The sequence below is a fragment of the Stenella coeruleoalba genome (assembly GCF_951394435.1).
Source record: "Stenella coeruleoalba genome assembly, chromosome: 16".
NCBI classification, from domain to species: Eukaryota; Metazoa; Chordata; class Mammalia; order Artiodactyla; family Delphinidae; genus Stenella; species Stenella coeruleoalba.
The window spans coordinates 28,523,089-28,529,088 of NC_137162.1; positions in this window are offsets into that span (position 1 = coordinate 28,523,089).

The window sequence follows — 6,000 nt, forward strand, 5'->3', positions numbered from 1 at the left end:
TAGCATACATCCCAGTTGTAATGTTACATTTGTGAGTCTCTGGTTAATGCCTGTGCTCTTCGCTAGACCCTAAGCGCCACCAGAAAAGAGACCATGTCTAGTTTTACTCATCTTTGTCTCCCTAGCACCTAGTTCAGGGCCTGGCACATATCATCTGAAAGAACACTTGAATTGGCTAGCACTATTAAGCTTCACTGCCCCTGCTATGAGTATAATTTTAGCCTATGAAACAAGCACCACCTAGGTGTTTAGAATTAGTATGGTGATAACAAAGCAGTATTTATCAAACAGTGAGAATCTGCTTGGAAAATGCAGATTCCCATGCCTCATTCTCAGAGATATGAGTTGATAGGTCTAGGATAGGGTTTGGAATTTGCATGTCTAACAAGTCCTCAGGGTGACTTGAGAACCACTGGTAAGAAAGGAAGGAAAGAAAGGAAAGGAGAGGAAGAAGCTAATTCATAGTCTCACTACCTTAGTAAACTCTGATAAAGTAATGACAGGACTGTTTCCAGTCCTGGCTTCTGAATTCACTGCTGGGCTTGTTGCTTCTGAGGCAGCTTCCCAGAATCAAGGCCATGATTAGGAAAGGGATGAGCTTTGCTAGCATCCTGTTGGGTGGTGTCTCTGGTGACAACTGTAGGACACTGGGGAGGGTTGAGGGGTGAAGGAACTGGAACTTACTGGATGAGTCAGTCACTGCTACTGCCTAAGGGGAGGAATAGCAGCTCAGGCCCAAGATTCATGAGTGTCTCACTCATTATTTATTTATTTATGCAAATAAATTCTACCAAATTCTTAGTGTTTCAGGTACTAAGCTATTCTGAAAATATAATGACACAGGGAAAAAAAGTAAAAAAGATACTCCTTTCTGATGGGGCTTACCATCTACCGGTGATATAGACAGTAATGAAATAATTTTATAAACATATGCAAAATTACAACTATCTAAGCTCTGTAAGATACAGGACCTGAGACATGATGGGGGAACTGATCAAGTCAGGGAGATCAGGGAAATAATTATTGAACTGGGATATGAAAACAATATAACTATAAATTAGATTTTGATGAATCACTACCTACATAAAAAGTAAAACTTTATTGGACTGTACCTCTTAATAGATGGATGGAGCTTTAAAAACATTTTAAATTATATCATTTAATGTAATTAGATGACTAGATCACTAGATGACTCATTTTTTGGTAAAGTGAAATAGAGATCATCACCAATTCTACTCCTATATTTTATTATTATAGGTAGGTACCAAAGAATTTTTTACACAAATAAATGAATGGCATTTTGCCAAATCTTTGTCACAATTTTTCCATATCCTTAAGATTTGTTAAGGGATTAGAAACCATCTCATTTGCAAAAGGATGTGTTATTCATTTGAGTAATCACTTAATCTCTGGAAATAAACCCAAAAAGGCTTATCAAGTGACTACTAATTGTTCTTATTTCTCTTTCACTTAAAGGCATTTTGGTTTTGGAGCTGAAAACCCCTTAAAAATGTGTTTCATGATTTTTCTTGTTGATTGTGAATAAAGACCTACTTCAATTATTTAGGTCATGTTAAAGTGCCGTAAGAAGACATTACAGATGGGCAGAAATTGGTATAATAAAAATATTATATACAGGTTTTTTAATCTCATTTCAAGATTTAAACAAGTTTAAAATTATACATTTGACAGAATTAAAAGAACATGTCACCATCTGAGATGAAGATATTAATTCTAATTAAATGAAATGGTTTCCAAAAGCTCAGGGCATTATATCTTAGGTTATATTTTGGGAACATTTTTATTTTACCAGGTACATAAGTAGATGCTTTTAAGACTGCAGTTTTGGACTTCCCTGGTGGCGCAGTGGTTAAGAATCTGCCTGCCAATGCAGGGGACATGGGTTAGATCCCTGGTCCGGGGAGATCCCACGTGCCACAACTACTGGGCCCACATGCCTAGAGCCCATGCTCCACAACAAGAGAAGCCACAGCAATGAGAAGCCTGCGCACCACAACAAAGGGTAGCCCCTGCTTGCCACAACTAGAGAAAGCCTGCATGCAGCAACAAAGACCCAATGCAGCCAAGAAAAAAAAAGAGTGCAGTTTTATCTAGTTTGTGAAAATAAACAGCAAAAAGAAGAGAAGGTTTTATATGACTAGTAGGTAGAGTTTACAAAATGGTGTAAAAATAATTGTTTAGGGGGATTATTTACAACATGTTCCTGTCAAGGTAATAAGGATATAATAGAAATGCATAAATGAAGGGGGAAAATGAGTGGCAGTGAGATTTGTGCCCAAATAATATGGATTTACCATATCAAATAATATTTTTTTCCTGTGTCTGTTTCAACTTGAGTACGAAATGAACTGAAACTTCCTACTAGACAAGAACCAGTGAAGCTAAAGTAATTTGGGGGGATTTTTGCCTATGAGCCAGAGATGACATGATGTTTGTTTCTTAGCCTGATCAAAATTAGTGATTTTCCTTGTTTTGCCTTTTTTTCTTTTAGAAATAAGACCCTTTAGGAGAAACAAACAAACAAAAAAATTTAAAAAGGTGGTGTGATTGCAGTAACTGCCACCACCCGAAAAAAAAATGTGCAAAGGGAAACAGTTTATTGCTTAAAGGATGATGCAACTAACTAAAGTTCCAAAAGAAGATGCTCTTTCGGTCATCTGGCTACCTGGAGGTTTTTACACACCAGGGCAATGAATTATAACAAGATATAGGACTGGCAAAGGCACACTTGTCTTTTTTTTTTTTTTTTGTGGTACGCAGGGCTCTCACTGCTGTGGCCTCTCCCGTTGCGGAGCACAGGATCCGGACGCACGGGCTCAGTGGCCGTGGCTCACGGGCCCAGCCGCTCCGCGGCATGTGGGATCTTCCAGGACTGGGGCACGAACTCGTGGCCCCTGCATCGGCAGGCAGACTCTCAACCACTGCGCCACCAGGGAAGCCCACACTTGTCTTTCATAAGGTGGGAGGACAGAGTGAGAAACGGGAGGAAGGAAAGGAGAACTGCTTCATCAGCTTTCTTAGGAAGATGAATTTTATGAAAGATACGGAAAATGAGGAACAGCAAATTGATTCCCTTAAACTGTTCCCCACATACCTGTTGGAAAGTCTTCCTATACACATTCTCCAGTTTGAAACTGCTAAAATAATTCTATCTTCTTATCCCTTCAGCCCTTACTGATTGCCCCCTCTCTGAATTCCTACAGCTCTTATTGTCTATTCTTGATAATTTAGGAATCAATTTCTCTTTAAGTGACTGTAAAGAAATCAGTCTTATTTTCAAGTGTGGCTGCCAGAATCAACCCCATTCTATATTATACTCATACCTCATGTCTGGTCATGTACAATGGCAGTTCAGGGAAAAAGGGTAATGTAAGCTGGAATAAGTAGTGGGACCTGTTTTAGACCTTCAAGATGAGATTTTTATAAGAGAGAAATGCATTCTCGGGAAGAACATATGCTGGTTAGGATACAAATCAGCTGCTGTAATAAAGATTCAGACTAACAGCAACTACCTAAACAGGTTCTCTCATGTACCAGAGCATGCATAGTCCAGAGGTACTACTGTAGTCCATAAGGTAGCAGGTTTCCTTTACCTTTTGCTCTGCTGCCTGCTAAGGTAGAGGCCTTGTCCTCATGGCCAAAAATGGTTGACATTTTGGGTCTGTATGCTAGATGACAAGAAGGGAGAAAATGAGGAAAATACTCAAAGAGGACATAATCTTTCCTTTTAAAGCAGAACCCAGATGTTTCATATCAATTACACTCACATCCCACTCACCAGAACTTAGTCACACAGACAATGCTAGCTGTAAGAGAAGCTGGGGAAAGTATAGACTTCTGCTGGGAAGCCATGGGCCCAAGCTAAAACTTGCAATTTCTATTACTAAAGAAAATAACTGAGACAACATTGAGAGAACTAGTGGTCTCATAGATTAATGCAGAAAAGAAAATGCCAGGAGATAGAAGGGAGAATGGGGAAAACAACTGTCCTAAGAATATAAGAAATTAAGATTCTACAGTGCCCGACTGAGGAGTTGCAGGCGTGGGAAGCTATTCAGGGTTTATAAAGAATATCACTGGGCTTCCCTGGTGGCGCAGTGGTTGAGAGTCCGCCTGCCGATTCAGGGGACACGAGGTCGTGCCCCGGTCCGGGAAGATCCCACATGTCGCGGAGCGGCTGGGCCCGTGAGCCATGGCCGCTGAGCCTGCGCGTCCGGAGCCTGTGCTCCGCAACGGGAGAGGCCACAACAGTGAGAGGTCCACGTACCGCAAAAAAAAAAAAAAAAAAGAATACCACCAAGAGGGACTTCCCTGGTGGTCCAGTGGTTAAGACTCCATGCTCCCAATGCAGGGGACCCGGGTTCGATCCCTGGTCAGGGAAATAGATCCCGCACGCGGCAACGAAGATCCTGCGTGCCACATTAAGACCCAGCACAGCCAAATAAATAAATATTAAAAAAAAAAAAAGAATATCACCAAGGAAGTCGTTTCTTTGCTTGCTAATTTGTTTGTTTTCTAGAAGGGTTTAAGTGCTGGTGAGATGTAGGACAGAGTGTGTGTAGATGTGTTGAGAGGGTATATCAGATAGGATGGGTAAGGTCCTTATTATTTGAAGTGTGGTCCAGGGTCTCATAGCATCAGAATCACCTGGGAGCTTGTCAGAAATGCAGAATCTCAGCCCCCCACCGAGATCTACAGAATTATAATGTGGCATTTTTACAAATTCTTTAGGTGATTAATATCACATTAAAGTCTGAGAAGTGCTGTGCTAGATTATGTTATGGTATGGAATAATCCTAAAATCTGTATCTTAAAACCACAGAGATTTCTTTCTTACTCATGCTGAAAGTCCATCTGGGAGGAAGAGGGTGGCAAATACGTGACTGCTTCATCATCCTCACCTGGGCCCCAGCCTGACGGTGCCTCTACCATCTGAACGTCACCAGTCAGGTGGCAAGAGAAGGTAATGTGTGGCTCTCATGCTTCGCCCACACTTCCTTGGTCAGACAAATCTCATGGCCATGCCTATCTTCAAGGAGGTGGGAAGAACAATTCTACCATGTCCCTGGAAGGAGAGGACTCAAAATACTGGTGAAGCCAGGAGATACCAGAGGTAGGGTGGCCTTTCAAAGGTTATCACAATATAGATGTAAAATTATCAGACACTGGGAGAGTATAATATCCATAGGAAGGAGAAGAGCATGAACAACAACAACAAAAACATTTCAGGATAATTAGTCTGAAGAGGTAGTCAAGGAAGACTCCCAGCTTTAGAGTCTGATTGATTGGGTAGAAATGAAAAATTGTGGAGGAATTGGTTGCAGTGGGGAGTGGAAAGGCTGAGTTTGGAACGGACGTGCTAAATCAGAAATTAAGGTGGATATTCACCCTCTGCCTATCTTTCCAACCCCCCACCGTGCTCCGGCCACACTGACCTTTCTGTCCCTTCATACACCAACCTTGTTCTCACCTTAGGATTGTTGTACCTACAGTTCCTTCTGGAATGCTCTTCTCTGGGCCTAACATGAGCTCCTGCCTGTCATTCAGAACTTAACCATAGTGTCACCTCCTCAGAAAGGCCTTTCCTGGTCATACAAGTGTAGCCACCCTGTCATACGTTATCACACCTCCTTACTACAGTTATCAGCATAGTACCTAGAGCTAACCGATATTTTTATTCGTCTATCCCTCTCCCCCCATTAAAAAGTAAGCTCCATGAGGTCATAGACTCTGTCTATCCTGTATCACCAGCTTCAAGTACAGTGCCAAGCAAAGTTGGTACTCAATAAATACTTAACTGAATATTCACATGGAAATTTCAGTTAACAGGTATGCAATAAGGGACATATAGATAGGGCTCCAATGAGGAAAACAGATTTGGAGTAGTGAAGTTCTCTAAAGTATTAAAGATGAACAAGAAGCATTAAACCTTCAGGAATGTTCCCCCCTCAGTGGGTAGAGAAGCGTAGCAGACTCAGA